Raw genomic sequence first — 24,477 nt, forward strand, 5'->3', positions numbered from 1 at the left:
GTATCTTTAGGGCTCCTCTGATACCAGTCACTGTGAGGTCAGTACTGGACTATGCTGAACTCTGATTCAGTCATTCTGAGCCATTTCCTAAAACAAAACTCCAGCCTCCACCTGCATCAAGAAGAATCAAGTCATCTTGGCCCCAGAGGCCGGGAGGTGCCAGAGTGTCTTTGGAGTCCTGGTAGGAGAAGCCAAGGGTGGGCTGTGTCAACACTGCCTGTTCTCTGTTACCAGAGCTCCAAGTAAAGAGAGGCATTCCAGGGGTGATAAATTTGGGAATAGAGAGAAAAATTCGTGCAATCCTGGAATGCTCAGGCTAGAAGGGACCTTCATTTAATAAATGAGTAAGTGGGACCCAGAGAGGTAAAGTGACTTATAAAAGATGAAATCATGGTAGAAAAACAGATGGCAGACAGGATACAGGTCCTAAGTGGATAGAAACAGAAGGTCAAGTTTGATGGTGAGCACAGACTTGTCAAATCCTTCTGTCCAATGGAATAGATTCTCCAGGAAGCCCTCATCCTAAAAGTTGTTCTCTTTTATTGGTGGGAGTGGGCGGGGGGTTGTCAAAGAGAAAGGAGACAAAAAGAGACTCATATTGCAGCAAATACACAGGAGAAGTTCCAGCAATGGCACAGGGCTGAGTAGGCATAATTAGGGAAGGCAGTCCCTAGAGTCATTGAAATATAGTTAATGAAACCAGGACATTAAATTCTAAACTTGATGCTGCTGCGCTCAGAGGAACGGAAGCTTTTGCAAATAGTAGGAAAGCTCTGATCTGTCAATGAGAGCATTCTGATTCTGACCTGCAGGGGACAGAGAGGAGGGGTGGCAGTGACAGAAAACCATGACAAGGGAGTGAAGGTCCCGATGGGACATGACAGAGACATTGCCTTCAGCCACTGTGGGCTAAGGGTTTCCCAGTGGTACCCAGAGCCTGAAGCTATCACTGGACTACAGTGAATCCCAGGGAGCTTTGGTGGGCATTGGTTATCCACCCAGGACTGGTCAAGGGGATTGGTGAACTGTACGTACATCATTCCAAACTGGGGCTTCTGTCATTCTCAACTCATCCCTTTAGAGAGTCCCTCATAGCTAAAGAATTGTTAAAGGTAAGCCTTAAACTTTCCTAGTTTGCCAACATTAAATCTTACCAGCTCACAAGATTGGGGAACCCAGAGTGGACATCCACTGGAGAAACTCACTGCACAGAGATGTGTCTGAAGAAGGTCCCCTCCAGCCTAGGTGTGCTGCACAGGACTCATGCTTCTCTGAAGCTCCAGAAAGAGTCAGGGAACCTAGGGAAGGGCAGAAGTTTACAACCAGAAAGAGCATGAGTGTGGAGGTGGGCAGAGCTGGGCAGAACCCTGGGCTTTACATCTGAGTGACCCTGGCCTTTGTGTTCAGTGACCTTCTATTTCCTTACCTGTGTAATTGGGACAGGGTCATTTAAAGACTAAAATAATAAACTGAAAAAGTAGATAAGGTCTTAACACAGTGCCTGGCCAAATCAGAGGTACGCATGTTCATTTTCTGTCCTTTATCTGGACAATAAACCTGTGTTCACTTCCCCAAAACTTTTTTTAATTGTGGTAGAAAAACCCACATAACATAAAATGTACCATCTTAACCATTTTTAAGCGTACATTTCAGTAGTGTTAAGTATATTCGCATTGTTGTACAATCAATCTCCAGAACTATTTTCATCTTGGAAAACCGAACCCCTATAGCAATGAAACAACGTCCCATTTTCTCCCTTCCCCCCAATTTTTAACTGAAAAGAACATCAATCACTACTTTGAACAGCTGCCTTAGCAGGTTTCTCTGATGAACTAAATTTCCGATTAAAAAAACAAAAACAGAAGCGAAGACATCAGAGTTGTTTAACAACTCGAAGTTCATAAAGGAGCGAGCAGTGAATTAAACGTGTCAAGAAGACTGATCTGGTAAAACTCCATTTTAAAAAAATCACAAGGGCTCAAAGTCGCCATGTTATGTTCACGCTGCCAAACAGAAGTGTGCAGCTTCTTTACAAAGACAACATGCAAATATTTCGCAGGTCTGTGTGATTGGGGTGGGAGAGAGAACAGGAAGGTCGAGTATACAATAAAGCAGTGTTTTCCGGGCTTCTCTGATGATAAGAATCACCCAAGATACTTGTTAAAACTACCAATTCCTGGGCCCCATCCCAGATTCACTGAATCAGAATCTCCAGGTTGGATTCCAAGTATGAAGCTCTAAAACAATGATCTTCTAGAGGGTAAGCGATCTGTATCTAAGCACATGTCCATCTTCCAAACAAGCTGCCTGGTAATGCTGATGACAATATAAAACAAGAAACTGAGTACAGCAGCTCCAATCTGCCAGCCCCTGAGAAGTGAACTGAAATGTTTATTCCAAGCACTGAGCTGCAATTAGCCACAAATGCAACTAATTGTTAGGGAACACTGTTAGGGGCGCTTGGAACAGGATCAGGGACACAGTGCCTGTAGGATTCGGGTAGAAATGAACTAACAGCACAGGTTCTAAATATAACATGGGGGAGGGAAACACCCCCCATGCACATCCATGTCCCAGTGACCCTTCAAACTTCCAGAAGAAAAAAGTGTAACTTTTCAAAACATGTTAGAACATGGAACCAGTCTATAACACATGGCTCTAGGTGTTCTTTGATAGTGAAAACATTACTAGCTTTTCATCAAGATGGCGACTGAAAACAAAGAAAAGCTAAGCACCACCTCCTAGAAAGACCTGCCACTCCCACCTGGGGCAGCTGGTCCCGGGCGCCGGACCCGCTGCAAGCAACCAAGCCAATAAGAAGGGACGATCCTGTGGGTACCAGCGGGAACAGGGCATGGGCACTGAAATGGAAAACCAAACCACACGAAGAAGTTAACTCTGATTCCGAGCTGGGGCGTAGCTCTGTGGTTTTGTGCCTATAGAGTCCCCAGCCCCGTGCCCCCAGCCTAGCTCCCATTAGGATGGATTCTAAGAGAACCACCCTACCCTGATTATTCCACACCCAGTTACAAGTAAGACTTTTTTTTTTTTGCAGTACGCGGGACTCTCACTGTTGTGGCCTCTCCCGTTGCAGAGCACAGGCTCCGGACGCGCAGGCTCAGCAGCCATGGCTCACGGGCCCAGCCACTCCACGGCATGTGGGATCTTCCCGGACCGGGGCACGAACCCGTGTCCCCTGCATCAGCAGGCGGACTCTCAACCACCGCGCCACCAGGGAAGCCCCAAGTAAGACTTTTAATGCCACCATCCATAACCATCATCCTTGCTCAATGTTTTTAATTTATTCTCTTGATTTCAATACCTCTGACATTTATCAAAAAAGAAGAATACAAAAGAAACACTTCCTTGCAAAGTTCAATCAATGCTCTCAATTTGCTGAAAGGGTTTTTTTTTTATTTCTGGACATGTCTTTCACTTCCAGTAGTCCAAGCATTGACTCATATTCAATTCATCTTACCAGATTTTCCATTGCTTTCCTTTCTTCTTGTTGAAGGAACAGTAGACTGTGCTTAACCGAAGTCATTTAGAAGGCCATGGTGTGGATGGAGGAGAAAGTGAGGATTGTATCAAACCACGTGCGCCACATTTAAAGAAATCCCGTGTGTGTCTAAATTCTAGACAGAGCCACCTGGCCTCAGATAAAACTGCCTGTTTCAGTTCCTGCTTCCTCCAGATCTGCATTACTGAATTTTGGTGTATCCTTATGAATGAATGCTGTTCAAGTCACTGATAAAGAGCACAAACCAGGGTTTCCCTGGTGGTGCAGTGGTTGAGAATCTGCCTGCCAATGCAGGGGACACGGGTTCGAGCCCTGGTCTGGGAAGATCCCACATGCCGCAGAGCAGCTAGGCCCGTGAGCCACAACTACTGAGCCTGCGCGTCTGGAGCCTGTGCTCCGCAACAAGAGAGGCCGCAGTCGTGAGAGGCCCGCGCACTGCGATGAAGAGTGGCCCCTGCTTGCCGCAACTAGAGAAAGCCCTCGCACAGAAACAAGGACCCAACACAGCCATAAATAAATAAATAAACAAAGGAATTCCTTTAAAAAAAAAAAAAAAAGACACTGACATCCTTAAAGAGTAAAGCTCACTGTGTTGCTGCACGTATCTGATTAAAAAAAAAAAAAAGCACAAACCATTGTAAATCCCTTTTGCTATTGCAACATTTCATACATCTGCTGCTGCTGGATCGTGGGTCAACTGTAAAGGAAGAACTATTCAAGGTCAGAGTATGGAGGGCCGGGAAATCCAGAAAGCGTTGAATATGTCTTTGAGGGTCCTTAAGTTCTGAATACGATTCGATTCTCAAAACTGCTCACACTTACAGCATGTTTGCAGTTCCTTAAAATGTACATACTCGATTAAAAATTGTGCCACATTTTCCACAAATACATAGGAAGTGGTCTATCCAGAATAAAGCAGAGTTTTAAGAGTGCTGCATTTCTCTGATAGGACGATCTTAGAAATCACTTGTGGTAGAAGTAAAAAATTAAAGGAACACCTTTAAAGGCCAAATTAACCTTTCAAACAACCTAAAAGTAACATTTGTACTTGGGGGAGGGAAGGCAGATACAGGTATAACTCTATCCTTAGTGCCAAGGAGAAAAGTGATGACAAAAATAATTTTAAACAGCAGAAAGTACGTTATTTTTCCAAGCCTTCCCAGTTGTTCTAATTATTCATTGGTCATTGTGTCAAAACAATAGAGATAGAAACCCATATTATTCATAAGGATAGAACTACATATACCAATATTTTATCTGGATTCCACATAGGAAATGCCTAGGTACAATAATACGAGAGAAAATACTGGGGAAAAATGAACCTAAATCAGTAACTCCTAGAAACAGGGGGAAAAGCTAAGCCAGTGCAAGCATCTGCTCCCGAATTAATCCCACGGAAATTTCCTAAGCTGATATTATGGGAACTTCGACTCCCCAGAGAGCGCTGCAGTGATTGGGAAAGTTGTGAGCTGGCCCTAGGGGCAAGGAGCCTGGTGACTCACAGGGTCCCTGGAGCTCCGAAGGGATAAAGACAATGAGAATTCAGCAATGAATATTTATAAAACTTTGCTACATTCCAGGCACTACGCTAAAAGTTTAACCTACATCATCTAATTTAATCCACAATATTCCAATGAGGTACATGCCATTAGTATCCCAGACTAAGAAACCAGGTTTTACGAGGTAGAGAGAGTTGTTCAAGTTCACACAGCTAGTTAGTAGCACTTCCATTCATGGTAGAACTTGCTGGGTCTTCTTAACATTACACAGCGTCCACTATCTTGTACACACTAGATTACCCACAAGGACGTACTATATAGTACAGGGAGCTATACTCAATATCCTGTACACACTCCAGAGCGCCAGAGCTCTGTGCTTCTACCATTTTGAACTTCATGTTCCTGTCAAACAGGAGTGTTGCTCCCGGGTTCAGAAGACCCTTCCCCATTTCACCTTTGCTACCCAACCTCTACCTACGTTTCAATCTCAGCTCTAATGCCTCCTCCTCTGGGAGGCTTCTCTCCCTAGTATTCCCATGTTCTCAGTCACGGGACTTAACTCCCAGTAATCTGAGCGCCTGATGACGTGTCATTTTACCCCAGAAGGTATGACTTGTCATTCATACCCCAGGCATGAATCAATGGTGCTCACTCTTGTACCCCTGGTGCTTCGCACGGTGTCTGATACACAGCAGGTGCTCAAAAAATATCCCTTGGATGAATGAATCGCCTAACTACTCCATTTACTGTTGAGGAGACAAAAATTCAGAAGGGTCTGTAGCTTGCCCCATGCCACACAGGACGCTGGAGCACAGACGTGGAGTACAGGTGAAAAGCCAGGTCTCCTAACCCCTGGCTGGGGCTCCTTCTACTTTGCTGCTGCCACCCTCTTACCCAGAATGTCTCAGTTCCCCCTTCACCATCTCAGTCCTCCCATCCTTGGGGCCCCAGCTCTGTCCCCTCCTTGCTGACACTGACCTCAGAAGGCCTGTTCAAGGTCACATTTTTCAGATAATTGATCACAGGCTACTTTGCGTTAGAAATTCCACTGTGGTTACCAATTGCTTCTAAACCTCTTCTACCCAGAGCTAGTTCTCGTTTGCCCCGCTAGATGCACCTCCACTTCACTTGTAGCCTGTAACAGGGCTCAGGTCAATGTTAATTTGATTTTGCAGCACCAGGCAAAACACAGACAACACTTCCTCCTTCCAAGGGTAATAACAGTGAAACAATAAATGGAGAGCTCTCCACCCACAAGACGGCCTGGGACGGCGACATGGATTCTCATTCCCTCTTCTTGCCTCAGTTCTAAGAATGGCAACACTTAATGCCCAGCAACATTAGTCCTAGCGGCCCCGTGTTTCCTGACACCTGGCCCCTCCCTCACTGTATATATTGATTTAAGGAGGGGCCTCCGCCATCTCTGTTATTCATACCCATCACTTCCCTTGCCTGTTAGCTATTCTCCAAATTGAGCTATTCAAGCCAATTCATCAGATAACCTCCGGAAACACTGCAGGCTGGTCAAGGGATGAGAACAAATAACATAGAGATTTCAAAGCCATTACCAAGTGATCTGCTAAAGGAAGGAAACTGAACAAAAAGGAGAGGAAGAACTTCAACGAAGCCATTGAAACGTCCCCAGGAGTAATGTAACACAGATGCCAGCAGACAGGAAAGGGCACAGAAAGCCAAGTAGCCGAGGTTGGTGACCCTGTTCATGAGTTGTCCCTCTGACCCTAAGTCAAGAAAAATAAAAGAGTAAAGCACAGTCTGCCATATATACATTGTCCCAAAGAAGAGGAAATATTAAAATATATTATTGGAGGGTAAAAAAGCCTGGTTTCAGGAGAAAAATCTTGGTCCATTTCATTCCTCTGTTACACGGTAAATATGTTCATTCATCATCTAGCCACCCTATCTCTTTGAAATTCCATGAAACACTGCCTACTTCATCTTGAAATATCTGTGCTTGGAGCAGAATGTGCAGTTTAAGCACAAAAGCTTTAAAATGCCACAGGAGTAATATCAAAAATCAGCTTGAGGACTTAATGCAACCAGAAAAAAGACCAATAAATCTCAGGTCTGAGTGCATGTGCATTTTAATAAGAGAATTCTTGTGTACAGTATTACAGTTTTGCTTGCCAAACATAAGACACATTCCCGTGTCCTATGCTCATAATTGTAATAAAAGGTCTTACTGTAAACGGTACAGGCAGGAGCAGAAGGGGCATTTTGAATTAAGGAGTTTTATGAAGGAGGCTGACTTACGGTTGCTAGGAAAACTTACCATTGATTTTCCAGCTCAAATCCTGGATTTGAAGCTAGGCAGGTGAGTCTCGCTTTCTTACATTTTTTTTCAAACAGTTTTTGGTTTTTTTAAATGTTTATTATGTGGAAAGATGTTCTCGTCTTTTACTCCCCTGCCCTTATTTTTTACTTGATCGGAGACGTGGTATTTACATTGATATTCATCCACACAATTATCTCTAACTGCTTAGGAAGGCTCAGATGGTCTTTTCAGGGTTGGAGAAAATAACATTTTCTTCCAAACCGTCACTTCAAAAACACGTTCCCATTCGACATTGCAGCAGGTGATGGGAAAACACTGTAGCATCTTGGATCCTGGAGGCGTGGAAGAAGGCAGACTGCCCTTGGCTCCCAAGGTCAAAGGCAAGCTGAAAGCAGGGCATTGGGCCAGGAGGCTCTTCTGGGATAGGAGTTGGCTCTCCTGCATCCCCACGTGGATGGGACAGGGGCAGAGCAAAAGTTATTTACATACCATTGCAACTGAAATGTCCTATCAGATGGCAACATGGTCCATGGACAGAGGAGGGAAATAGACAAAGAATTTTCTGCTCCTGATCATGAGTAAATGACCTTTACTTTAGGAGGAAGTCAAGGTGAGTTACTTAGTCTCCACTTTCTGTGATTAGAAAAGCACACAGGTACACACACACACACACACACACACACACACACACACACACCCTTAACTGTTAAAAGAATAAAACAGTATTTCGAACACTTGCCTTCCACCCCTAGAAAGTCCAGGCAAGGACAACAAGGCCATCACAGGCACCCAGGACAAAGCACTGGGAAAGTCACACTATTGAAACCTTGCATAGGTCCCTTGGATGTCATTAAAGGCAGAAAGTTTGAAATGGAATCAGAACCTTATACAGGAGAGGGGAATACAGCACCCCATGGGCTGAGGAGTTAGCCCCAGTGACCCTGCCCAAGGGCCTGCGTGGCAGTTTTGAAATAAATAAAACTCATCTTCTTTCACATCATCACTGTTGGTGTGTGGGTATGGGGAGCGGGGGTGGTGTATGTTGAGAGAACACAATACTTCCTATCAATCCCCTCTGGACTCATAAGCAAGCGCTTGTTTACAGGAAAAGAAAAAGTGGCTTTTTAAAATCACCTTCTATTGACAAAATAAAACATACAAAGTATATATCATTGATCAACTGTCTGACAGCTCAAAGTCAAAAGGGGAAAACCAGAGAGGAGAAGAACACTGGCTGGGGAAAAGCCAGCAGAATTGGCCAAAATGCCAAGTGCTAAGTCATCATCTCTTCTGATCCCCAGAGGTGAGGGAGCAGAATCCCATTTGTTAGCGCTATTGCATTGATTTCCAGACCCATAGAAGTTTGTCTCCAGAAGGACCCTGAACAGTGCCAAGTCCCTCCCTCTCATTTATTATTGAGAAAGCTGAGCCCCAGTAGGTCTTGGAGTTTTAGGAATTTCTCAGTCTTAAGGTGGTACCGAAGCGACAGAGCCCCAGGTTCCTGGCTCTACGTCTGTGATATGTGACAACAGCGAGAGCTGGGGTGTGAGGGCAAGAACCCACTCCCAGTTTTGTCCTGTGGAAGTTATGGAGATATGTCCTGTCTCTATTTAGTGGTGAACAACACTGCTGTAGGACTTTGACCTTTTTTTTTTTTTTTGCAGGACGCGGGCCTCTCACTGCTGCGGCCTCTCCTGTTGTGGAGCACAGGCTCCAGACGCGCAGGCTCAGCGGCCATGGCTCACGGGCCCAGCCGCTCCGCGGCATGTGGGATCCTCCCGGACCGGGGCACGAACCCGTGTCCCCTGCATCAGCAGGCGGACTCTCAACCACTGCGCCACCAGGGAAGCCCCCTGACCTTTTAATACTTTTGATAACCTGCATCCTTATTTTAGAGATGCAGAAACTGCATTCAAGAGCTGACGTGACTCATCACAGTCACCTGACTCATAAGTGACACTAAATTTTACTCCGCTGCTTCCTCTTTCTGCCTTGTCAAATGCTTGAAAAATAGACCCAAGGCACAGGTCTGCTCACTACACAGACACGTAAACCTTACAAAGATAGAAACATACAGAAAGCTCCTTATAACCCTTGACAAGCTGTAGTGAGGCTGACCCACCACACACACACACACACGCACATACACACACCACACTTCACTATTAAAACAATTGAACAGTACTCAGCATGCTTCTCTTACATCAATTTTCTATGTGAAGGCCAACATTTATTCTTGCAGTGCAAATTGAATTAAAATTGAAGTTCTTCAACGAACTACATGACGCCATTCTGATTCACAGACTATTGTTACTGCCATGGGTTTCTTTAACTTTTAGGAAAGTCTGAAACTCACACTCCTTAGTGGAAAAGGAAGATGAAGTAGCTATCATTACAGTCTACTGGCAAGTGTCCATAATTTAACGTTCCCATTAAGTCATGACTCATCTCTATTTCCCCGGCATTTCTTGGTTGAAAATGCGTCTGACCCCAGGTAAGCACCAAGCCCTTGTCTGCAAGCTTGTAGCCTTTCTGCTCCAAGCAGAGGATTCAAGGTCCGCTCCCAGATGCCAGCTGGGACAGCGGCAGTAACCCCCACCAGGGCCTCTGGTCTCCAAGCTGTGCTCAGAGCTGATTTATATCATGTAAATGGATGTTTCAATAAAGAGATTGGTACATTAGCCAAAACTCAGGGACACGTAAAACGTATTAGGTGATTTATCGTCCAACAAGTTTCTTGTGGCGAAGGCAGCTAGAGAAACATTTCCAAAATAAATGTCATTTCAATTCTTAATCTAAAAAGAATCATCATAACCACCACTAGTTTTCCCCTTTACAATTCTGCATTAGCATCTCTAATGGAGCAGGACACTCTAAAACTGGAACGACCTCTGCCCTTGCCAATACCAGTTTTAGGGAAAGTTCTGCACTGTTCAGCATTACAGTCACATCTCTCAAAGGTACAAAAGTCCCATCAATTCCCTGGAATTACAGACACCTGAATATTTGGCATTATTGTGTATACTGTATTAGTACACTTTCAGTCAATAATAATTGCCATTGCTAAAAACGATATTTAATGGGGGTATATTTTTTATCACGTTTAAAGTACCCATGACATTGCATTTTGGAAATAAAAGGGAATGAAAAAATCTCTCATTCCCTGCAGAACCATGATTCTGAGTAACTAGCTCTAGGGAAAAAAATGGTGCAATCGAATTAGTAGTAAAAGAATCAATTGCAGTAATATGAACTTTTAATTTTTTTCATTTGAAAAAAGAGGTACAGATGTTCATGCAGGTGATAGAAAGTTCTGCTGGGAGCAATTGCCAATAGCAGATAATACTTGAGAACTTTCTGTATTCAATTCAGCAGAGTATTATCTACCATCAAGGCTGCCGCTGGCCTTTTGCAGCCTTTGTGCTAATTAGAAAAAGATGTTCTCTGTTTGTTGGAAGATTTTAAATCACAATTTCAATTTCAGTGCTTGTGATTGGTCTGTTCATATTTTCTATGTACCAAAATGTTCATTGCAGCTCTATTTACAATAGCCAGGAGATGGAAGCAACCTAAGTGTCCATCATCGGATGAATGGATAAAGAAGACGCGGCACATATATACAATGGAATATTACTCAGCCATAAAAAGAAACGAAATTGAGTTATTTGTAGTGAGGTGGATAGACCTAGAGTCTGTCATACAGAGTGAAGTAAGTCAGAAAGAGAAAGACAAATACCATATGCTAACACATATATATGGAATCTAAGAAAAAAAAAAGGTCATGAAGAACCCAGGGGTAAGACAGGAATAAAGACACAGACCTACTAGAGAATGGACTTGAGGATATGGGGAGGGGGAAGGGTAAGCTGTGACAAAGTGAGAGAGTGGCACGGACATATATACACTACCAAACGTAAAATAGCTAGCTAGTGGGAAGCAGCTGCATAGCACAGGGAGATCAGCTCGGTGCTTTGTGACCGCCTGGAGGGGTGGGATAGGGAGGGTGGGAGGGAGGGAGACGCAAGAGGGAGGAGATATGGGGATATATGTATATGTGCAACTGATTCACTTTGTTAAAATGCAGAAACTAACACACCATTGTAAAGCAATTATACTCCAATAAAGATATTTTTTAAATATTAATTAATTAATTAAAAAAAGAAAAAAGATGTTCTCTGGCCTCATTCCCCCTCCTCCACCCAACCCTGCAGTCTGTGCAGGTACACGCCCTCGGGAGCTGAAGGCTAGCTGGATTCCGGCCTCCCGCAACCTCAGACAGAAACCCTGGTGCAAAACCAAAATGTATACTCCTCTATCAAGGCCTTGGCCCTAGAAGTAAAGAAATTAAGGAACAGATCAATCAATTATGGTCTATCCATATGATGGAATATTAGGAAGTCATCAAAATGGTGTTTTAATATTTAAATATTCAAACTATTCTTTATTGATATATCAGGGTAATATTTATGATACAATGTTAAGTTAGAAAAAAATGCAATAGGATATCAACTTAATGCACAAATTATCGGATGTAAATAAGATGAGGTATACACCAAAATGTTAATAATTATTACCTCCTATTATGGCTACCTAATTATTTTTGTATTAATAAATTTCTGCATTTGAAAGATTTTCTTCAATGAGCATGAATGGCTTCTTCAGTAGAAACCAATTGGAAATAACAAAGAAATATCTATAATCCCATCTGCTTTTCAATCCAGGAAATAATACCATCTAGTTACTTATTTTGATTCAAAACCTTTCAAATTAAGGACACATAGGGATGTTGAAGTAACAAGACAGCAATTGATTGTTTCTCCAAGGCTATGATCCCCCTTAAGGATAGAGAAGAAATCTATAGTGGTTTAAAAAAGAAGAAAAGTGCAGTTTAAACCAGGGGATAAAGGTTTGAATCCTACCTTCAGTAGCCATTACTATATGACCTTGGAAAAATTATTTAACCTCTTTGATTTTGTTTCTCCTTTTATATGATGGGGTTAATCATTTCTACCTTGAAGACTGCTCTGAGCATAAAATTAGCTGATGGTATAGTGAGCTGGTACTTAATAGATACATGTTATTTAGGTCTTGTTACAATGATCTCATATACCTCACCTGTCCCCTACCCCACAGCCCTGCACGTAGTAGGAGCTCAGTAAATGCTACAATCAAAGTGTTGCACTAGGTTTAAAAGAAGCCTGATCGTCTCGGAGAGGAAATCTCAAATGTTATATGGCTGGGTGAGACCTATAGGAATTGCCTTGATAGAACAGACCTTAGGCTGTGTTGCCAAGAACAGAGATTCTCTGAAAGACCACCACCTCCACTCCTGACCATTTGTTTGGACTGTTTGTTCTGTGTGTTAATATATGGTGTCAGCCTCTGGGGCTCTGCACCCTTCGTGGATGGACATTTAAAAGCATAGTTCTCACTTCGTAGGAAAGAAAACTCAGAACCGATGGATGAATGTGGAATCCATTGAAAGCCCTTTTTATGAATCACTAAGCCCCGCCACCCTTGGACTATTAGTAAGAATAATGACAAACACATGTACTTCCTAGGTGCTGGGCACTGTTACAAGCACCTCACTTATACCAGACCATTTAATACCTGCGGATCTCAGCAGAAACTCATCTGAAGGGACAGAACCTCTGTAAAGTTGAAATCCATAGATGTTCTGAGTTCTAACAGGAAAAGGAATTTGCAGTGATGCCAGGAAAGGACAAGACAGCAGGCCAACTCCTCCCTCAGACCGCGGAGTTAGGGGCTACTCATCACGTGGGTTCAGGCAGCCCAGGGGACAAGACATTAAAAATTAGATAAGCTCTTTGGGGCCATAATGTAGCTTTTGTAGTTTAAGAGGTTTCAGGGCTAATATTTAAACTCCTTCCATGCTTCAACTCCCATATGTACATTTAGACTTTTAACTTAGAATCCTAACCATTTTCACGTCATCTTAGTTTTCTCTAACTCTTCCTGGCATTTTTGCTTATGTTCATTTTGAAAATACCAGCCTATCTGTGGGGAAGTGTTCAGGGCTAAGGGCCAGGACCAGGCATGTTCTCCCACCCCACCCTGACCCCCTGTCACTTGGGGCAAATTAGGGAAGAGGAGGTCACCTCCCCCAGGGCAGAGCTGCGGAGGTGACAGCCAGGGATGCGTTCACTGTGAAACTAATGAAATTAAGTGAGAGGCTCTCACTTGCCTGGGATCTTTCCAAAACCGTGCACCAAATTCTACAGTATTCACTATTTGCTTTTCCATATTTGTGCTCCCAGAGTGCACAAGCTCCAGGCCGCCCAAACCTGGGTCCACTGCGGGTGACCGGGTAACTCAGGTGAGGATACACGGGAAGACAAACTCTGGGCGGAGGCATCGGGGTCCGTCTCCTGGAAGGCTCTGGACGCTCCCGCAAAGGGTCTGGTGTTGTTTTAAGGGCTGGACTTGGTCCCGTCCACCCCAACAGCAAGAAGTTATTTCTAGCCTTTTGTTGTTTTACTTATTGACGATTGATTCTGAACAAGGTGGTAACGGCTTCTTTAGCAGAGGCAGCTTGCCTCCTGGTCATCCTGAAAGATATGATGGAGCAGGGCTGGTGCCTCCGAGGACAAGCTCTCCCTGAGCAGCACTAAAGAAGCCTTAAGAAGGAAAAAGAAGAGGAAGGCAGTGCTTCCAACAGATGGGTGCTCTTTGCCTGTAACCCAGCAAGGGCCCCTGTCCCCTGAGGAGGGTGCGGGTGCTTAGCCGGGCGGCTGAGTCCTTAGAAACCGTCTCTAAGGGGTGGTGTAAGCCTCTAAATTATTAGCATCTCCTCAGTTCGGACACCCTGGACAATACTGCTTTGGGTGTATGTTGCAGAGAATGAGGGAGAGGGGTGGCGAACATCTTAGAATAACAAACAAACAAAACCCTGAAGGGGATTTCGCAGAACACCCAAGGCCCTCATTTGCATTCGTTTATCCACCTGCTCCTGACTCTGGAATGTTCCTAGAAACTCCTCCCTCTGCCTTTTAGCATCCTAGTTGCTAGCGTTAATAAAATGGTCTTTTTCAGAAAAAGGAGGATGACATTTTTTATATTCAGTATTATTACAACCACATACATATTTTATGTACCCAGGAAGAAAATACATCAACGTTCTAACAGCAATTATATTAGAATGGGGATTTTTTTCCCAAATTTTCTTTAATATACATGTGTTATTTTATAATATAAAAGGGACATAATAAACTTGGGAGGGGAGAACATTTTATTAGTGGTTCCATCCCCAGTACTTGGCCTGCTGGAAAGCATTCAAATATGCTGTTTGAGGATACATCAGGAGCTTGGGATCAACATACACACACTACTACATATAAGATAGACAACCAACAAGGACCTACTGTATAGCACAGGGAACTCTACTCAATACTCTATAATGACCTATATGAGAAAAGAATCTGAAAAAGAATGAATATATGTATAAGTATAACTGAATCACTTTGCTGTACACCTAAAACTAACAGAACATTGTAAATCAACTATACTCCAACAGAATTTTTTTTAAAATATGCTGATTGAAATGAATAATCCACAGGAAGAGATAAGGACACCAGGCTTGTCAACAGCACTTTGATGAATCAACCCAACTTGGTAGAAGACTGCTCCTCCTTTTCTAAAACTATTTTCATTAGATTCTTTCTCTGTATAATTCTTTTCCTGGCCATTTGTCCAGTAAAAAGGTAAAACCTGACGAACACACCATGATGCTACTTAAAGTGACAACACAGAAATTAATGTTTTCCTAAAATCCTTCAGGAATTTTGAACCACCTAAGTTTGTAGGCAAAGTTGATTTTTGATTCTTCAGCTTTTTTGTTATGATTATTCATTTGCACAACAGAAAACATTTGCCTCTCATTTCAACCAGATGTGGCAAATATCAACTCAAGCCAAGTCAGCAACAAAAATTCTGATTTAATTCCAACCACCCGAGGTTCCCCTCCATGGGAGAAGTTGGCTTGGCAAACCTTGTGTATTTATGTGAAATACTATACCCTAGAAGAGGGGGAAACACCTGTCTTGGGGGGCAAAAAGAAAGAGAGACAAGCTGAAGCCATGTTTATTAAAGTTTCCTTATCTTGCTACCGAGACCAGCTGAGGTCACCTGCCCTGGTGATGCGAAGCCAAGGCCAATTTCAACAACCTTGTCATCAGTCTGCCTGTTCCCTATATCTTTCCTCTCCCTCCAGTGGCTCCTCTCCTTGGGTTGGTTTCTCCCTGTCTCTGCCTAGGCCAGGCATCCATGGTTAGCAGGCCTCTGGTTCCTTCGGTTCCCACAAGGAAAGAAGGGCATATACAATCCAGGTCAAGAGTGGAAAATGTCTCTGTGGTAACTGCTGGGACTTGGTAGAATCACGTTTATACCGATCAAACCACAGATTGGTTCCAGGCGGGATGTAGGCTCCGGGCGGGATGTAGGCTCCGGTTTTTACATGAGGAATCCACAACCCACGGGCTGCCCAAGGCCATAGAGTTGCTTTGTGGCAAAATCCACTGGGAACCCAAATGCCTCCCTAATTCTTTTAGTTCCAAGTGGTGAGCAACTGAATAGCATCCACGGGTGACTCTGAAAATCTCAGGCTCTCTGGTGGTTCAGCAGTTATTCAGGTATCTCACAGGGACTCTGGATGGCATTTTCCAGCATCAAAGTCCATCAGTCATAGATACGCAGAAGGGTTAGTGACTAGGGTGTTCAAAGGAATTCAGGCCACAAAGAGCTCGCAGTAGGATGAAGTCTTGTTAACAGAGTGTGGTAGATGGTACTTTCCAAAAATGCTGACAACAGTATTTCCAGAGCCATGTGCTCTTCCAGAATCTTGCCATCCTCCCATCAAGAGATGGAGCCTCTGTCGTCTCCCCTTTCCCTGGGCAGGTCTTCGTGATGGCTTGGACCAAGGGAATGTTGCAGAAGTGATGCTGTGAGGCTTCTGAGGGTGGGTCATCAAAGGCTCACTGGCTTCTGCCTGGTTCTCTCTCTCTTTCTGTCTGTCTCTCTCCATACACCTTCTGAGTTCTGAGCTGTCGTGTAAGAAGTCACACTACTTTCCCATGGAGAAACACAGAAAAAGAGAGAGAGGCCTCCTGAGGAGCCCCAGCTGTTAGAGACCTTCCAGCCCACGTGCCAGACATGGGGGTGAGCAAGTCTTCAGATGGTTCCAGTCGCAGCCACTGTCTGAGTCCCATCACATGAGGACCCCCAGTACGTGCTGGAGACAAGAATGAGACACAGCGTGGCTTGTGGAGAAGAGGGTGGGCTACGGTGAAGCTGGATGAAGAGGTACAACTTGAGCTGCATCTTGAGGGATGAATAACAGCCCACCAGGCAGACAAAGGAGCAGGCTCTCCAGGCAGAGGCAGCAGCAGATGAGGCGAAGAGGTGTGAAACGGCCACAGGAAGATGCAAGACATTCCTGGGGTTGGAAATGAAGGATCCTGTCTGTGGGGCCAAGGAAGGACACAGCGAGAGGAGACCATGATCTGATTTTCTTTTGACAAAGCTCACTCTGACCAGTGGAGAGGACGGGTGTGTGTGTGTGTGTGTGTGTGTGTGTGTGTGTGTGTGTGTGTGTGTGTGTGTGTGTGTGTGTGTGTGTGTGTGTGTGTGTGTGTGGCAAGGTCAAGGTCAATCAGTACTGGGGAAAGAGCTCAGCTGAGGGATGATGAGAGCACAAAGCAAGGCAGGAGCAGCTGACATGGAGAGAAAACAGCAGCGGGAAGAAGGCAAGTGGCTCAGAAAGGACCTGGTCACCGGTTAGAGGTTAAGAGAGAAGAAGGCTGAGGTGGATTCAGGTTTCTAGGTCAGAAAACAGGAAGGCTGGGTGGTGCCGTTCAGAGAGCTTAGATTTCAAGTTGTGTGGTGGGCAGGTGAACTCATGCTTTTCCACTTGTGTTTTTCCACTTGTGTTCCCTTTGGGGATGCTTGGGGACCAGGAGGATGTACAGGTCTCATCAGCAACACGGGCATTTTAAGTCCAGAAAATGAGCGAGTCTTGGAAGAGTAACACCGTAATGAAGGAAGAGGGCGATGACAGAATCCTAAGGAACCAGCCTTTGAGGGATGGCCAGAGGAAGCAGACCCTAGGAACAAGAATGCAAAGAGAGGGCAGAGAAGCAGAAGACAAGTCCAAGGACCAGAAGCTGAGAGCTCACCTCTCCCTGGGCTAAGGCACAGCTCTGAAGGAAGCGCATCTCTGGAGGAAGTCTAGATGCTTCCCTTCTTTCCTTGCTCTGGATCCTTTCACAGCGATTCATAGCACAGGATTCAAAGAAATGCGTGGGCCAGCAGGAAACCCTGACATCTGATTTATCATTAACAACAATATAATACCCTGTTCTTTCATTTAAGTTTACCCAATGACTTTAATGGCTTTGGCCAGGGGTTTAATTCTTTAGGTATTCATCAACATTTTGGGTAAGAACACACTTGAATTTCAGGCAGCAGAGCACTGTGGCCTTTGGATGTGGCCCAATTGATACAGTAACCAGATCTGCAGTTATATCCAAATTCCTCGTGCGTACACAGATGAGTGAGCTTGCCCATATTTTAGAATACTAAGGAATCCTGAGAATCCAGCACTTAATTAATATGGATGGTCCCTTCCTAGAAATGTCAGACTTTGAAAGCACCTTAGATGTCATCAACTCTGACCTGTAAAATTGCAGACTTTGGGTGGTGTCTTCAGATGGCAGAGGACAGGGGGTTTTATTTGAACCGAAAGCAGAACAAGGCAGAGAAACTTGATAATGCAGAGCTGACCTGCAGGTGTGTATAAATTATTGATGAGGACTCCACCAGATGAATTTGCGGGTAAAGGTGGGTTGGCCAGAGATGAATCACAGTCTTTCTCTGAACTAGAGTGCCCGGGGCCGGGACTCTCATTTTCTAGATGAAGAAACAAAGGACTACAGAGGTGAAGCAACTGGCCCAAGGTCGAACCTAGATTAGAGCCAGAGCTGGGATGATTCCTGGGGCTGAGTCCCTTATTCGTTTTCTCCTGCGAGCCATCTCCACGCCATCTCTGGTTTTATCTTCTGTGTTTTATGTCAAATGTCATAAATATAGAAAGCAGAAGATATCGTTGACAAATGCTCTTCCCACATCAGCAGCCACTAGGGGTTTTTTTTAAATCCTTTCCAACATCCACCCAATGCAATCATGGAACATGCAAACAAAATGCATACAGCTTATGGGCCAATCTAATGTCTCTGAGAAATAAGGGGTGTATTGTATTCTTAAAACAGGTTTGGAAAATTAAGTAAAATTTTATCCAGACAGAAGATGTAATTGTTAACTGCTTCCTGAAATCTAATTGTTTTTATTTCTCGAGATAAAGAATAGAGCATCACAGTGGGTTACTAGGAACTCGATGATTTCCTGCTCCGAGTGCAGTGCTCCCTTGAGCAGAGAACAGATGGAAATGCTAGCGTCTGCTTGAGTCCTGAACTTAGGCTGCTGTCCTGCCGCTCCTAAAACTGTTCTCCACAGTCTCAGGACCTCCACTTCACTAAGCTGGCTTTTCTCAGGCTTTGTTCTCATCTGCCTCTCTAGTACTGAACATGGCTCCCAACCACCCTCTTCTTTGGGCAAGCCTTTCTTCTCTTGGCTTCCATGATGTCAAGGATAGCATAGAGTTTTTCTCTCAAGGGTCAATTCTGATCGATTAGTGCTGCTTCCTGGTGTTGGGAAGGATGCTGAGGCAAATCCAAGCTCTCTGGAGAAAATCCTGGTGATCGACGAGTGATGTCTGCAGTAGGTGGAGCAAGAAAGAGTGGAGGTTGGTGGAGCTGCCGTTTTGCCATCACTGAGTGCTATTCTCAACTGTCTGCCTCCTTTTTTTTAATCTTGTAGATGTTGGTCTTTTCTACGGATCTGCACTTTGCCCCGGTATAGCGTCTGGTACATTGTATACGCTCAGAGATTGTTAGTTGGTTTCTCTATGTCTATACTCTCTCCCTTAACAATATCTTCCATTGTTTCAACGACCACTGCCACGTACCCAACTCTTCTGTTTATCTCTTTCGACCTGAATATCTACTCGCCTGATAAACAACGCAGACAGCACACCAGCCGCTGCTCGAGTGCAAAATTTCCAAAACCAAATTAACTCCTCTCATCTGCATACCATTCCTTTCTTTGCATACTTTATTTTCACTGAGCCAGTTTCACTTTCACTGAGCTTGTTTCCCTTAGGCATCCTCTTAATGTAATCCCCCTCACATGGATGACTGATGTCATCTTTCCTCTGGTCCATGTAGGCAGTCTCTCAGCCCTCCAACCTATTTTACACACTGCTACCAGATTGGGTTTCGGAAACAAATGTGCACCTCCTACGATTCCTGTCTTTGTTTGGGTTTCCCTCAAAGCAGACCCTGAGACATGAATCTGGGTGCAGGTGGTTGATTTGGGAGACGACCTCAGGATGGTGAGAGAGTGAGACGAAAGGCAGGGAAGGGAGGACACCGGACGTAGTGGGCGCTGTGGCTCCCTGCCCAGGTCCCCCCTCAGGCCTGAGACGCTCAGCCTCCCAGCTACGAGGGGGGTTGGCAGCTGATGGCTCTTCGCTGAGTCCCTCCCTGGGAACTGCTCTGGGCAGAGGAGAGCGGCCGCACCCGATCCTCCCCTGGGGGCAGCCTACATCCACTGACTAGTCAGTGTGAGGATATTATGGCCCACCCCCCCATCCTGATCTCAAGCGGGTCAACTCTGAAGGGCTCTCTTCGCTCTGGAGCTGACTATGGGATCTTCTGAGGCTGTAGGTGCCCTGCAGTTCAACACCCCCTTCTACCCAATCCTGCCTCCTCTCTTCCTCGTAGGTGTTGGTCTCAAGGGAATTCCCCAATAAACTTCCTGCAGGCAGATCTCCACTTCCGGGTCTGTCTTCCAGGTAACCCCTCCTGAAACAGCCAATGAAGTGGCATTAATGAGTGAAGTACTGCTATGGGCAATGGAGACTAAGTCCTGCTGGGGACCCTTTGAGAAACTGTGTAGACTTCAGCACTGGCCCATCAAGGAGCAAGGAACTGGGGGGTGCTTATCTAGCTACTCCTGTCCTTCACTGGTTGAAGGTTGTTCATGGGGCAGTAACGCCCTGACACTTCTCGCTGGCCCCGTATGTGGCCAGGTATGCTTCCCTGGCCAGGGGATGCTCTCAGGCAGAAAGACGCAGGAAGCCATCAGCTTGGAGGGAGCTATCTGCAGACGACCCCCAGGGTGAACCAATGGGGCTCTGAGCAGAGAGTGCCCACAGCATCTGCTACAGTTCCCCTCGTGAAAAGCCATCTCCGACGCCCCATTCTCCACAGCAGGGATCACAGGCTCACAAAGTCACATCACCACTCACGTGATTGGCTTGGCAAAGCGCATTCCTGACATTTTGAGTTTGAATTCTTTAGACAGAACAATCAAACCCAGAGACGTCACACATGCGTTATTATCTGGTCTCTGAACGTACTGGAGATCTGGACGCTTGTCTAGATTCCTCTGGCCGAGCATCTCTCATGACCTGTTATCAAGCCAACTTTCCATTTCTGCGTTCGTCTAGACACTTTCTGCCACCCAGATTTGTCTATGTGTGTGTAAAACAACCCAAAATCTAGTCATGCAGTTCTTTTCCAGAGACCTCCCAATGACCAGAAGATGGGACTCAAGCTTCCTGGCGAGGCACACGAGGGCTCCCACCGCCAGGTCAACCCCTAGTGCAGTCCCCCACTCCCCCGACCCCACACAGCTCTCCTCTGTGCCTCACATCTCATCCACATGACACGTCTGTGCATCCCTCAACATTCCAGATTCTCCCACATCTAGCTGCTTTTCTTTCTCTGTCTAAAAGTATCCACCCCATGTTCTCCACCTGGAAAACTCCACGTCCTCTTTCAAGGATCAGCTCAAATTCCACCTCCTTGGCACAGGTGGGGAGAGAGGAGCTTGCTCCTCTGTGTTCCCAGTTCCCGGTACAGATTCTGTTACAGCGCAGATCACCGTGTTGTATTTATCTGTTTAAATGCCTGTTTCCCCCACTAGACCATGAACTCCTCAAAGGCAACATCGAGTTACCTCTCTCTCCCCACGGTCTGGCATAATGCTGTGGGTCCATCACAATACACCAACTGGATAACAGATGGTTGGACGGATGGATGGATGGATGGATATTAATCTAGTTGCTGGACCTGCTGCTTTTCTGAGGGTATGAAAATATTTGCTCATCTGTAGCTGCTGATTCTCTGTCCTCCACTCTTAAGCTCACATCTCTTCCTTACCTTTAGCTAAATGTGGCCAACTGGATGTTCTCGGCTAGAGGACCTTAACCATTTCTCTTAGTTCCTGCCACTTGGGCCCCAGAAGATGCCCAGATGCTACTCTCGGGACCAAGAATCTTTAAGACGGTGTGTGGCATTCTGCTTTCTGCTACCTGCCCTTAAACTCTCACAGACTTCCTGACCCCTGCCTGCCTGCCTTGCAGACAGACTACCCTCAGCTCTGGGCCCCTCTTGATTCTGGTGACACTACTGTCAGCTACTATTTTTTAAAAAATACATTCCATCGCTGACTCTCTATTGACACCTAGTTCAGCACAGCAAAGTGGAAGGCACTCCCTGAAATAGATGTGCCCACCTGGCTCTGGTTGGCACTCAGGAGCCCAGATGGCTGTCTGTGCTTCAGACTGCCCAACATTTTGATCCAGTTACAGCCAGAAGTTGTCAGTTGTTTGATAAGAGAGAATAAAAATACATGAGTATCCGTGAACAAAACCAGCAGGGAATCTTCCTTTTGCTTTTCCATACAAAATTGTCTCTGATAGTTTTGTCTCATTATTCTTTTTTATCCAGTCAACAGGCCCTGTCTGTGCTCTGGGAAAGGCAGAGGTGAGGTGAGGAGACACGGTTTTCCCTTCTAAGGCTCGCTTTCTAGTTGGAGAGGACAGAGCACCAACAAGAAAATAAATAGAAGAGAAATAATTACACATGGTGAGAACTGCTGTGAAGGGTACAGGCAAGAAGGATCTAGGGTGTCAGGTGGTCCGGGGACCTCTCTGAGCTTGCGACATTTCAGTTGAATGCAGGAGGGTAAGGAAGACTCTATCAGAGGAAGGAAAAGTGTGGGGAAGGCTGCCAGGCTCTGTGCACAGCTTTTGTCAGTACATTCACGCTAAACTAGAGTAGACACTTCATCTGGGTCCTTCAGAAACAGGCTGGGGTTCAGCTCCCAATGTGTTAAAGGCAGTACCATCAAGAGGTGGATGGATGGAAATGGCGACCTTTGAAGCTGCAGTTCCCGGGGATTGCTGGTGGCTGCTGGATGGCGAGGTGCCTTGGTGACGCTCAGGCTGCTTCTCGTTGTCTGCAGGTCCCCAGGGTAGCACGCACACTCAGAGAACTTTATGGTTGCGGAATAGCTTATTGTCTGTTTTAGAGGATGAGGCTGAGTGGTGGTGGTGGGATTGACTCAAGTGCCCTGCCCATTACTGCAATTAATGCTGTATTAAAACGGACAGTATTTGTGTAGAGAACCCTTACAGGCTAAAATGCAGCCAACATTAAAATGTGGCCAGGAACAAGGAGACTATATATGTTCCCTTTCTGAAGGGGTCGAATTCCCCCAAACACATCTTTGGCTGACACAGGTAACTTGATAGAAATCTTCCTTCACCAGAAAGGGGTTTCGTGAGTAGTTTTCTATTTTCCCATTTATATAATAAGCAATTGAAAGACATTTGTCATTCCGGCCAGTGCTCCTGTGATCCACACAAACAACCTCGGCATCTGACATATTTGACAGAAGTTAAGAAGCAGGGCAGTGCCAAAGCTACACCCCAACGTTCATAGCAGCACTATTCACAAGAGTCAAGAAGTGGAAGCAAACTGAATGTCCATTGACAATAGATAAAGAAGATGTGGTATATACAACACACACACACACACACACACACACACAGGAATATTACTCAGCCATAAAAAAGAATGAAATAATGCCATCTGTGGCAATATAGATGGACCTAGAGATTATCATACTAAGTGAAGTAAGTCAGAGAAAGACACAAATCATATGATATCACTTATATGTGGAATCTAAAAAAATGATACAAATGAACTTATTTACAAAACAGAAATAGACACAGAAAACAAGCTTATGGTTACCAAAGGGGAAAGTGGGGGACGGATAAACTGGGAAAGTGGGGTTAATATATACTCACTACTATTTATAAAATACATAAACAACAAGGACCTACTGTGTAGCACAAGGAGCTACATTTAGTACCTTGTCATAACCTATAATGGAAAAGAATCTGGAAAAGACTATACATATATGTATAACCGAATCACTTTGCTGTATACCTGAAACATAAATCAACTATACTTCAATTTTTTTTTAATTAAAAAAAAACAAAACTGAAATCCTAATTTCCACATTTTATCTTTGGATGTTTTTTAGCATCTTCCAGAGTGTTGTCTGATATCTGCTTCCAGGGCCTGTAGCAGAAGAGATATATTACCAAGCGCAGTAGTTAATGTTTGGTTTTACAAACAACCAACCATGTGTTGGGTTGTTTCAGCCACTAAGAAAGCACCATTTAACTGCTCTAGGGATCAAAGTGGATATGCTGGGTTCAATTAAAATTGCATCCTGGATTCAGTCCAGCAGCCCTAGTCATCACGTTATCAAAGAACCCATCCCACTGGCCTGTAGTCGTTTCCATCTCTCCTCTGCCCAATGGTGAAAGCCAACACAGCAGGGAGTCCGACTCACTCACCCTGCATCCTCAGCCCTGACTGACACGTACAGGCAATCAATCAATTGTACTGAATGAATGAATGGATGAATGAGTGAATTTTGATCCTACAAAGATAAAAACTACCCTATTTTTCTTTTTTGGCTTCAAGCAATAGAAATTTATTTTCTCACAGTTCTGGAGGCTGGAGTCCAAAATCAAGGTGTCGGCTGTTATACACTCCCTCTGAAGGCTCTAGGGGAGGACCCTTCCCTGCCTCTTCCAGCTTCTGGTGGCTCTAGGCGTTCCCGAACTTGTGGCTGCATCACTCCAATATCTGCCTCTGTCTTTACATGGGCTTCTCTTCTATGTTTCTGTCCACACTCCTCTATTTTTAAAAGAAGAGATTTTCCTTTCA

General features: G+C 44.8%; 1 protein-coding gene across 1 annotated transcript in view; it reads right to left on the reverse strand.

Annotated features, from left to right (window-relative positions):
- Positions 1-1,267: 1,267 nt before the first annotated feature.
- ERI1 (exoribonuclease 1) overlaps positions 1,268-24,477 on the reverse strand; it is a 157,917-nt gene continuing 134,707 nt past the window's right edge. Inside the window, exon 9 of the transcript XR_013825565.1 lies at positions 1,268-1,298. The gene's annotated coding sequence lies outside the window, so the exon portion shown is untranslated. The remainder of the gene's footprint in view (positions 1,299-24,477) is intronic.

The sequence above is a fragment of the Stenella coeruleoalba genome, assembly GCF_951394435.1.
Source record: "Stenella coeruleoalba genome assembly, chromosome: 21".
NCBI lineage: Eukaryota > Metazoa > Chordata > Mammalia > Artiodactyla > Delphinidae > Stenella > Stenella coeruleoalba.